General features: G+C 37.1%; 1 long non-coding RNA gene across 2 annotated transcripts; it reads left to right on the forward strand.

Annotated features, from left to right (window-relative positions):
• Positions 1 to 12,692, forward strand: LOC147837635 (uncharacterized). 2 transcript variants are annotated; one of them, XR_015526093.2, is made up of 4 exons: positions 1 to 178; positions 4,808 to 4,876; positions 10,616 to 10,861; positions 12,283 to 12,692. It is a non-coding gene; the product is annotated as an uncharacterized LOC147837635 (long non-coding RNA). The 2 variants fall into 2 exon arrangements; XR_015526094.1 differs by lacking the exon at positions 1 to 178 and adding an exon at positions 4,589 to 4,689.

Here is a 12,692-nt window from a genome sequence, read left to right on the forward strand (position 1 = left end):
GTTTTTCTATGGATTTTACCTCAGTGATCTGCTGTGGTCAAAGAGACCGAGTCAGCTGAGTTTGAGTTGCACTTTTCTGGAGTGGCAGACGGACATTTGGGAATTCTAGCACTCAAAAGCGGCTTCGATCCGTCCGCTATCGCTCCGGGAGCCGAACTGCAGAAACACCATTGGACTTGTGAGTTTGGCTTTTCTCGGCCTGGTCGTTTTGCTATGCCAAAAAATCAGCTCGAGAAAAGCAGGCAGAGATCTCAGCTGAGGCTCTTTTATCTCCGTCCTGCAGTGCCAGTCGTGTGCTTTGAGCTGTGAGTCTCAGTAGATTAGCTCGACGCTAATAGAGTCGCGCGCTTTTGTGTTTCTGAAGTGTTTTAATCAGCCGCCGCTTAATAATACGCACTAAATCGGAACAGTTCCTCAACTGGAACATTACCGAGAATGGGAGAGAACACGAGGACTAAATGTTTCGGATTTCTAAGTGAATAGGGCGTTTTAAAAGGGAATATATTAAGCACACCTTTACAACAAGTGTCCAAGTTAAAAATACTATAGTGAATTCTAGATTATTTTCAGTGCAAAGTGCTTGGATCAATCTATTATACAACAACTAATCCAAACAACTGACCAAATACTCTAGTTAAGTATATTACAGTCAATGCTACAGCAATTGTGTATGATTTAGTGGCTAATTTGTATAAATTTGTAATCTTATTTGTTATACAATTTGCTCAAATCTCAATGACGGTTGAGTTTAGGGGAAAGACTTGGTGTCAAACCTATTGACAATAGTAAAAAAAAAAAAAAACTTAAGTATACTACAGTATTAATTACAGTTTACCAGTTTAAGATAGTTAAATCAACAGTATGTTGTGGCATTCATTACAAAGTGTTGTAAGTATAATTTCTCCCTGCTGAAAAATCCAGCTTTAACCAGCCTAGGCTGGTTGGCTGGTTTTAGAGGGGTTTTGGCCATTTCCAGGCTGGTTTCCAGCCATTTCCAGCCTGGTCTTAGCTGGTCAGGCTGGAAAATGACCAGATAAATCCAGCTAAAACCAGCTTGACCAGCCTGGTTTAAGCTGGACATAGCTGGTTTTGGCTGGGCTTCCAGTCTGACTAAGCTGGTTTTAGCTGGTCATCTCCCAGCCTGAACAACTAAGACCAGGCTGGAAATGCCTGGAAGTGGCCAAAACCCCTCTAAAACCAGCCTGGTCGACCAGCTAAAACCAGCCAACCAGCCTAGGCTGGTTTAAGCTGTTTTTTTCAGCAGGGATTTATTTTCTTTTTGGCTTAGTTCCTTTATTAATCAGGGGTCGCCACCGGGAATGAACCGCTAACTTATCCAGCAAATGTTTCACACAGCGGATGCCCTTCCAACTGCAACCCAGTACTGGGAAACAGCCATTAACACTCGGATGCATTCATACACCTGTACCGCATGACTCTGGGGGTAACCGGAGCACCCGGAGGAAACCCACACCAACACAGGGAGAACATGCAAACCACACGAAAATGCCAACTGACCAAGCCGACGCTCGAAGCAACGACATTCTTGCTGTGAGGCGACTGTGCTTCCCACTGCGCCACCATGTCGCCCTAACTATAATATGTACAGTACAATACACACGTGATTCAAAAAGACTAGGATATTAGGATCTTTTCATGCGTATCGTTATTTGCTTGTTGTGAAAATGGTTTAGTGTTCCCCTTGAAGACTTCTTTCCGCCAGAGTTCAAAATAAAAATGTAATTGTGAATTTATTACAAAATTCTGAGAGAGGATTTTTCCTGCAGTTTCGAGTTTTGCCTCCATCTTCATATAGTTACTCACTGAAATATCCTTCAGCTTAGTCCCTTATTTATACTCGGGTGTACGTTTTTATGTTGCAGATGCCCTTCTGGTTGCAACCCAACATTGGGAAACAACCAAACACTTATATTTTAATAATTGCAAGTTATTTCACATCGATCTTGACATATATTCAGGATTCATTTTTTTTTCTTTTAATGTTTGGTGCTTAGTGTCTTAATTTTTAGTTTTAAATGTGGTAAATGGCATACGTAAACTTGAGAAAAACATCAGAACTCTTAGAAAAATCATCCAAAATGAAACTTTTCTAACAAGTTCATTCTTTCGCAGTTCTTTTCACAACGTTTTCAAGATATAAATTTACAATTTTTCGTAAATTTTTGGAATAATAATAGACGATTTTAGAACTATGAAACAATAAACATAATTCTGATTATGTCAGAATTAGGCATGGGACGATTTCAAGGTATACTGCGCTTTGAAAAAGTCAAGGTTTTAAACCGTGAAAAATTCTGCAATACCGTTCTGAAGGTGTGTATGATTTTTTTATTTACGTTTTTTTTAGGACAATATCTCCAGCAGAAAGGATGGTGTTTTAAATTGTAAATAATCTGTTTTTGAAACAAATGAAGAGCAAAATTCAGTAATTCATGTAGCCTGACATGTTTACTGCTCCAAAATATTGTAAATGTTTCTCAAAATAAAATATACAAAAAGGAAAAAAGGTTTTGTTTTTTACCCAGACATTTAAAAAGAAGATATTTTAGAGGAGTAATCACAATACCGTGATACCATTATACTTTTATCCAAGGTTATCATACCGTCAGAATCTTATACCGGCCCATGCCTAGTCAGAATTGTTGGAGTCTACATTTGCAATGCAAGCAGTAGCAGCGCTAGCTTAACTGGCGCTCTAGGCAAACGACAGTCGTGCCACCCTCACTGTATTCATGTCACCCTTTTGTGGACGAAAGGGAAGAGATGGGTATCCATGCCGTCCCCTAGCAAGATGCCGTTGTTCGTGCTGCCTTTTTGCGGACATGGACAAAAGTGAAGAGCGGGGGTGGGGGTCTTATCCTCATTAATGATGCCGTCCGGGCGATCGCCCACATTGCCCATGCCTAAATCAGCCACTGATTGCAAGAAATATTGTTCTAAAATTGTGTATTATGAGATAAACTTAAAATTGCAATTAATTTTTTTTTCAGAATTGCTAAATTTTATCTCAAATTTCTGAATTTGACTCACAATTTTTAGTTACAATCTTAACAATAAAAAAGGCAGAGAATTTCAAGATGTTTTGCTTTCAATTCAGTGTATACCCTGAATTTTTCACGTTTTAATTTTAAACTGTGGGGAAAATGTCAGAATTTTCAGAAGTTTCGCAGGTTGCAAAGTTTAAGCTTGGCGAAATCGCATCACTTGACTGCGTGAGACCAACCGAGGATCAAAACATGACTTCTCTGGACAGAAATTTAAAACATGGAGCAATCGCTCGCTTTTTTAATGTCTAATCATCTTGTTTAATCCCGCCCCTTTTCGCAGCACCGTACTACAGAATTTCGCACACACAAACTAGTGTGACCGCAGCTTTACCTGTAGGTTTCAAACAAGCCTGAAGGACTCAATTAGTTTGATCAGGTGTGTTTAATTAGGGTTGGAACTAAACTGTGCAGAGCTGCGGCCCTCCAAGAATTGAGTTTGACAGCCCTGACCTAAAGAGCTGCAATTGGTTGTCATAAAAGACAAATGCCCAAAAACCATTGACACTATCCTTCAAGCTTTTGAATTTGGGGAACCATTTTAGTGTCCAGAAAACCAATTAAGGCCAATTCAGAACTGACGAATGGCCAAAAAGTCTATTGAAAGTCTTCACATTATACCAGTTTGAGTGGTTGAACCTATTTTGGTGGCCAGAAACTGGCCAGATTTCTAAACTGTGGGGAAAATGTCAGAATTCTGACCTGAAAAATTGCAAATCCCTTATTTGTTTTTATCCTACATGTTGCTGGGATCAGCTTCCAAAGATTTCAGACCTACCTTGGATGCAAATCAGCCAATACTTATTAGCATGCTAATTTGAAAGAGTCTCTTGCTATGGGCTTCTTTACACCATCTGTTTTTCGGCGGCTGTTTTTGACGTTGTTGTTTATTAGTCGTATCTGGTCTGAATTTATTGGTTTAATTTAAAGCCGTCATCTTAATTGCTTTTGTGCCAGATAAATAGTGTTGTGACTGCATAAAGAGATTAGATTCTCTGATTATGTCATCCACGATGACACCGCTCCAATCGGTAGCTTCAGTCATTAGCTACAACTTGCAATGCTCAGTTGCATATCTAGTTGTCAGAAATGTTATAACCACCATAATTATGCATGATGTATCTGTTTATTGTTGCATTTAATACTAGTTTAGTTTGATATCTACATATTAATAGCATTTAGTTTGTCCATTGTTTCCACTTATAACCGTAACTTTGGTCCTAAATCTTCATCTATCTGCAATCAGTAAATAATAATTGGTCTCTAACGTGCTTATACTCAAGCCGACGACTGCATTTATAAGCCCTTTGATGCCTAAGCAAACAAATCACTCATCTTTGTTTACATTTATGACTCTGTAAATCTGATTTGTGTGTGATAGCCTGTAGCCTGAAGTGATTAATCTTTATTGCTGATGCTTGTAAATTTGATAATGGGGCCAGCGAGGCAAGACAGTGTTGTCTGTGTATAATTGTGGCCTCTCTCTGTCTTTTATCCCCATTGATGCCTCATTGCATCATCAGTTTTTATTAGCGTGTGCTCGGATTTGTTTATATCTTAAGTGTTCTGTATCATCTCTAGTCCTGGGTGATGTCAGACTAATTGGTTATATGGATTAATGCTGGTAAGTTCAGATGCTGTTTTGATGATTTCTAAATGATCTTGTAATTGTGATTTATTACTTTCTTGATGATAAATTATATAATACAGAATAAAATAAATGTTATATTTGTGGTTAATAGGGCATCAATGTGTGGATGTCTAATGGACGTCAGGGTTTGTCATCAAGGTGCTGTAAAGATAATATGCAGGTATGTGCATCTTTTTCGTATTATTTATTTATTTTTTGATTAGTGCTAAAAAGCCTTTATTCATCTGTCAGTAATTTAGTTGAAAAGAAAAGAAAAAAATTTAATTGGCCACCGAAAATTACATGCACACATATAACTTCCAAGTTCATAAATGCGAGCCTTCTGAAGATTGAATGCAGTGGTTATCTAGTAAAAACGGAGAACAAATCATACCTAAAATTATGCTGTCATTATGTTGCAAATGATTGCATTTTAAACAAATTGAGCTGGATGCAATTTTGGATCACTAGACCTTCATCTGAGGTTTTTTGTTGGTTTTAGCTGGTTTTCAAGCTTAACAACTAACAGGTATACCAGTTTGACCAACTGACCAATTCCTAAATCCTGTATAAATCCTTCAAACCAGACCTGTTTAAGCTGTGGCAGCCATATTAGTTGTCATTAAAGACAAATGCCCATTGCCATTATCCTTCAAGCAGACCAGTTTGACTATTGGGAACCATTTTAGTGGCCAGAAAACCAATTAAGGCCAATTTAGAATCATTTGGCCAAAAAGTCCATTGAAATTCTTCATATTATACCAGTTTTACTGGTTGAACCAATTTTGGTCGCCAGGAAACAAACTGACACCAATTCATAACTGTCAAATGTCCAAAAACTCATTGAAAATCTTTAAACCAAACCAGTGGAAACCCATTTGGTTGGCAGAAAAGACCAGAAAACTAACTGAGGCCAATTACTTAGAACTGAGAAATGGCCAAAAAAGTCCATTGAAATTCTTCATATTATACCAGTTTGACAGTTTGAACCAATTTTGGTTGGCAGAAACCAAACCGACACCAATTCATAACTATCAATTGATCAAAAACCCATTGAAAATCTTCAAAACAGACCACTGGAAACCATTTTGGTGGCTAGAAAAGATCAGAAAACCAACTGAGGCCAATTCAGAACTGAGAAATGGCCAAAATCCTATTGAATTCATGAAATTTGTCCAGTTTGACCAGTGTAATCAACCTTAGTGGTTGGGAAAGTCCAGAAATCCAAATGAAGTCAATTCAAAACTGACAAAAAGGCCAAAACCCCTTTGAAAATATTTAAACCAGACCAGTGGAAACCATTTGGAGGCCGGAAAAGACCAGAAAACTAACTGAGGCCAATTACTCAGAACTGACAAATGGCCAAAAAGTTCATTGAAATTCTTTAATTTATATGGGTTTGACAGCTTGAACCCATTTTGGTGGCCAGAAAAACAAATTGGCACCCATTCATAATTGTCAAATGACCAAAAGACCATTGAAAATCTTTAAACCAGACCAGTGGAAAACATTTTGGTGGCCAGAAAAGATCAGAAAACCAACTGAGGCCAATTCAGATCTGACAAATGGCCAAAAATCCATTGAAATTCATAAAATCAGTCCAGTTTAACCCGTGCAATCCACTTCAGTGGTTTGGGAATTCCAGAAAACCAAATAAGGCCAATTCATAACTGACAGATGACCAAAAGCCCATTGAAAATAATTAAACCAGACCAGTGGAAACCATTTGGAGGCCGGAAAAGACAAGAAAACCAACTAAGGTCAATTATTTAAAGCTGACAAATGGCCAAAATCCCATTGAAATGCTTTAAATTAGACCAGTTTGACTAGTAGAAATCATTTTGGCTGCCAGAAAAGACCAGAAAACCAACTGAGAACAATTCAGAACTGAGAAATGGCCAAAAACCCATTAAAATTCATCAAAGCCAGACCAATTACCTTTGTAAACCAAACTGGTGGTCAGAAAAAACCTGAAAACCACTAAACAACAATACAGAAGTAATCTACTTTGGGGTCACCATATATATGTGGGATCAAGTGTTTGTTTACTGTTGATTTACTATGTTTTGGAGTCTAATTTCTGTATAAAACATGCTGGGTTTTTTTTTGATTGTCTAAAATGTGCAGTTCTATAGAATGTGTTTTTTCCAGTAATGTGATTTTGGTCAGTTCACTGATATTTAAATAAATGACGAGTCCACTAAATGAGACAGAGCACAGTCGCTGCAATCTGCTTGACTTCCTGTTTGAGCTGCATGTTTACGTTAGCCTGTTAGCGTGAGAAAGGACAGGTCCACTGTTTCTGAATGCAGCTGACGTGCTCCAGAGGACACATTGTTCACCCCTCGATCGGAGATTCACAAGAGAAACTGCGATGTCATGCATTAAAAAAACTGGGGTTCGCCATGCTCTGTTTAGTATTACAAGGGCTTTGTTACAAAACCTAGTGAGCCGTGTTGATGTCTACTACTGCCTACGTTTACAGAAAGACAGCATGCTAACTGAAATAAATACAACGTCTGATTTGAAACACTGCGAGGAAAATACAAAGAGTCCAATTTAACAAACATAATTGTGTAAATGTTTGAATTTGTGTAAAATATGTAACTTATTAAAAGTGCAGGATGAATTTTAAACAATTAAAACTCAAATCTGTAATGCACAGTATGAGTGAGAATTAATGTGGATGATAAACTCTGTTTTTATTGTGCCAATATGTTTTATTGCTAGCATAATAGACATATTGGGTCAAACTTTTTTTTTGTACACTAGTAAAGGCAGATTTACCATTTATCATGCTGATATGTTATATTGCTAGCAGAAACGCCAAACATTGGGTCAAATACTGTTTTTGTAGATTATTAGAGGTAGATTTAGTATTTGTTACATTGCTAGCAGAAAGCACCAAATATTGGGTCAAATAATGTTTTTTTGTAGTTTATTAGAGGTAGATTTAGCATTTATCATGCTAATATGTTATATTGCTAGCAGAAACGCCAAACATTGGGTCAAATACTGTTTTTGTAGATTATTACCCTGCTGAAAAAACAGCTTTGGTTGGCTGGTTTTAGCTGGTCATCTCCTAGCCTGACCAGCACAGACCAGGCTGGAAATGGCTAGAAACCAGCCTGGAAATGGCCAAAACCCCTCTAAAACCAGCCAACCAGCCTAGGCTGGTTTAAGATGTTTTTTTCAGCAGGGTAGAGGTAGATTTAAAACTTAGCATGCTTAATATGTTATATTTCTAGATTAAAAGCCACAAATATTGGGTCAAATACTGTTTTTGTAGATTATTAGAGACAGATTTAGCATTTATCATGCTAATATGTTATATTGCTAGCAGAAAGCACCAAATGTTTAGTCAAATAATGTTTTTTGTAGATTATTACAGGTAGATTTATCATTTATCATGCTAATATGTTATATTGCTAGCAAAAAGCACCAAATATTGGGTCACAATGTTTTTTGTAGATTATTAGAGACAGATTTAGCATTTATCGTGCTAATATGTTATATAGCAGAAAGCACCAAATATTGGGTCAAATAATGTTTTTTTTGTAGATTTTTAGAGGTAAATATAGCATTTATCATGATAATATGTGATATTGCTAGCTGAAAGCACCAAATATTGGGTCATATAATGTTTTTTGTAGCTTGTTAGAGGGTTATTTAGCATTTATCGTGCTAATATGTTATATTGCTAGCGGAAAGCACCAAATATTGGGTCATATAATGTTTTTTGTAGCTTGTTAGAGGGTTATTTAGCATTTATCGTGCTAATATGTTATATTGCTAGCGGAAAGCACCAAATATTGGGTCATATAATGTTTTTTGTAGCTTGTTAGAGGGTTATTTAGCATTTATCGTGCTAATGTTATATTGCTAGCGGAAAGCACCAAATATTGGGTCAAATAATGTTTTTGTAGATTATTAGAGGTAGATTTAGCATTTATCATGCTAACATGTATATACATGATATATAAAAGACACAAATATTAGGCCAAATACTTTTATATAGATTTTTGTAGATTGTTAAGGAGCAGATTTAATATGCTAATATGTGCTATTACTGGATAGCATTAGCTAGTTCCACAGATTCAACTGGTTATTTGGAAAAATACTTTACATAACATCAGCAAATATGTTGTTTATTTATATGCACTTTGTCTGCTTTCTCCACCATCTCAGACAGTTTTTCAGCTCTAAGCATTTTGATAGAAAGACTATAAACAAATACTACAATAATGCATAGTAATAGTGTTTTAAATCATACAAAAGAGCGTTGTGCTGTGTGCAAACTGAAGTGCCGGGAGCGAGTATGGAAATGGTTGCGCGTTGGGTTTGGTGCGCATGTGGACTGTACCAAAAAGCTGAGTAGTGGGGTAGGGGAGGAAATTCCGGGAGACAGAACAATACGGGAGATGGGTCTGAAATATGGGAGACTCCCAGGAATTGGCAGGTATGGTCTGCGGTCATACTAAGCACAGCAAAGATGGTTGACGCTCCGCCACAAGATGGCGACAGAGACCACATAAGTCCTTAAAGGAGAAAAACTCTCTTCGCATGTCTAACTACAGCTGATCAAATCATGATAAATCTGGTAAGTGACACTCTAAGTTGATCTCTTTCTTCTGTATGCTGTAGTGCTGTATTTATACCATGGTCATCTGCTAGTGTTTGCTTTGCTTTGGCTTTTTCTGGGTTAATTATTGTGACCGATTACAGCAGAAAAAATACTGGGAAATCTCTGTAGACTGATGGCACTTCATGCTGTTCAGCCTTATAATGTGAGCAAAATCACCTGTTCTATCATCACTTTAGATATTACGCTAGAGAATCATTCAAATACTAAACTCTAAAGTGACGTGTTTTTAAGCTGTGGTTTCTGCTGTTCTGACATCAGCTGTCATAAGTAGTTCCTTATACAAAAAAGGTATTTGAGACTCTGTTTTTAATTTTCTATTTTATATACCCTGCTGAAAAATCCAGCTTAAACCAGCCTAGGCTGGTTGGCTGGTTTTAGCTGGTTAACCAGGCTGGTTTTAGAGGGGTTTTGGCCATTTCCAGGCTGGTTTCCAGCCATATCCAGCCTGGTCTTAGCTGGTCAGGCTGCAAAATTACCAGCTAAATCCAGCTAAAACCAGCTTGACCAGCCTGGTTTAAACTGGACATAGCTGGTTTTGGCTGGGCTCTCAGCCTGGCTAAGCTGGTCAAGCTAGTTTTAGCTGGTCATCTCCCAGCCTGACCAGCTAAGACCAGGCTGGATATGGCTGGAAACCAACCTGGAAATGGCCAAAACCCCTCTAAAACCAGCCTGGTCGACCAGCTAAAACCAGCCAACCAGCTGGTTTTCAGCAGTGTACACAATTATGCTGTCGAACTGTTGAATAACTGCAATAATACACTCGCAGCAGTGCTTTTTGGCTGTATATCATCACTGGTGGCACACTTAGGCACTCTGTATAGCCTTAAGGCAACACACGCCTCCTTCCAGTGCCGATATACAGCCACATCACACTGCTACTCATGTGAAATTGCTCATATATCATACTACAGTGCACCACAGTTTAATGTTTTAAAAACTAAAGCATACTACAGTAATTATTAAAGTTCTCAGTAATACTACAGTATGAGCAAAGAGTTGTAAGTGCTATAATACTGTATACCATACAACAAACTTTACTCGTAGCTACAGTTGAAGTAGATACTATAAAATACTACAAACAGTAAATACAAATAATGTAATAGAGCCAAAAACTAGAAACTTTTGCCGAATTTAACCACTCTGACTGACGCCACCTCAGATTATTTTATGATTGGGCAGATTTGTAGCTTCACAGGACAGTGACACACAGTGTAAATATTTGCAGTTGTTTGTGCTGGCCATATTAAGTTTTCACATGTTTATTTTTTCTCCCAGGGACCCTAAACAACACACAGTGCGCTGCGGGATCATCTGATGGTTATGATCACGTGTCGCAGGGTCTGAAGCGTTTGAGACGTGGACTCATCAATCACAGGCCCACGTGCAGTCCCAAACCCGCCGCGAGCTTCAGAAGATGTGCTGCTATGTTTGTTTTTCCACTTCAAGAGAGCATTTCAGGCTGAACTGGAGGAACTTCCATGTAAACAATGGACATGTGAACATCGGATGCACAGAAAGAAGGTCTCACACTTTCTATATTTATATAAGGATCCTTTTCTGTAAATGTAGTGGATAAATACATTAAATATATATATATATATAAAATAATTAAGCAAAACAAAAATTCTATAACATTTTTTTGCAATATTTCATTATTTTCATTTATATTTTTAAATGTTTTATCTCTATTTCTCTATAGTCAGTGCATATATATATATATATATATATATATATATATATATATATATATATATATATATATATATATATATATATATATATATACATACATACATATATACATATATATATATATATATATATATATATATATATATATATATATATATATTTATATATATATATATGTGTATATACATGCATAGTGATCTGCATCAGTATTCAGAGGGGTTTTCAGATGCGCCTCTATAATTCTCCTTTTGAAGTGGCATTAGCATTTAGCAAGTAGCTCTGACAGACTAACGGATCTCTTTGCCGCTCTGGTAGAGATGATCGATGTTTGCAATGCCGAATGAATGAGCTGAGATGCTGTTCTTGGCCCGCTCTAGTGTTTGGGACTCTAGTTTATTTTTAGACATAATATATTTAAAGTCTATTGCAAAATATGCACTTATACACAAATATTTAGAGAGTAGCAACACTTTATTACGTCATTAGCTTTACTTCACGTGAGTGGGCGGAGCTAAATACATGTTTTAGCACACTTTGCTCACTGCTGCTCTCTGATTGGTCGAATGTTCTCCACAGCATCATGGGTAATGTAGTTTTCTGCACAAATTCTGCTATTAAACGTCACAGTTTTAGATTTGCATTAATGTGAACAGATGGTTTCAGCGAAAGCATATACAATCGTTTTCAGTTATTGTTAGGAATCTGATTCCTTATATGGAGAAAAGGAATGGAGTTTTTGTGTCTGATGGTCATTACAGAGCATGAGGTCAACAGAGGTCGACATCTCTTCAGCAACCCAGGAAATTAAAGATTGTGATCAGGAAGCAGGAAGGAGAAGGGTGGAAAATGAGAGGAAGAGTTAAATGATGGATGTGAATTGTAGGAGATAAAGAAGCTGAGGCATCATATGTTTTTTGCTGGGTTATCGTAACTTAGCACTGGGTCAAATATGAACAACTCCAATATTTAGTTTATTTTCCAATTCAATTGACACTTTTAATGCAATGTTTGAACTTGACCCAACATTAGGATAAAGCAACCCAGCAATTTTTAGAGTGAATAATCTGAAGTACATAATAGATTACTTTTACCAATTTGTGTATGTTATTTTACTGTAATTAAACAAGTGAAAAAATAGTTGTGAATTGCAATATTATATATATAACATTTAATATATATATTATTATTAAAGAGTTTTATTTCAATATGCATTAACATTTTTGATTATTATTACTATTGTTTAAATTCAGACTGGTTCCAGCTGATAGAAAGGCAACAGTAACTCAAATAAGCACTCGTTACAACCGAGGTCTGCAGAAGAGCATCTCTGAACACACAACACGTCCAACCTTAAGGCAGATGGGCTACAGCAGCAGAAGACCACACCGGGTGCCGCTCCTGTCAGCTAAAACAAGAAACTGAGGCTACAATTCACACAGGCTCACCAAAACTGGACACTAGAAGATTGCAGAAACGTTGCCTGGTCTGATGAGTCTCCATTTCTGCTGCCACATTCCGATGGTCGGGTCAGAAATTGGCATCAACAGCATGAAAGCATGGATCCGTCCTCTATCCATCCATCCATCCATCCATCCTGAGCTAATAACACATACATTTATTAAGTTACAGAAGCCATCATGCAATAAATTACATGTACTGA

This window comes from Danio rerio, chromosome 25, assembly GCF_052040795.2.
Source record: "Danio rerio strain M-AB ecotype USA chromosome 25, GRCz13ab, whole genome shotgun sequence".
NCBI classification, from domain to species: Eukaryota; Metazoa; Chordata; class Actinopteri; order Cypriniformes; family Danionidae; genus Danio; species Danio rerio.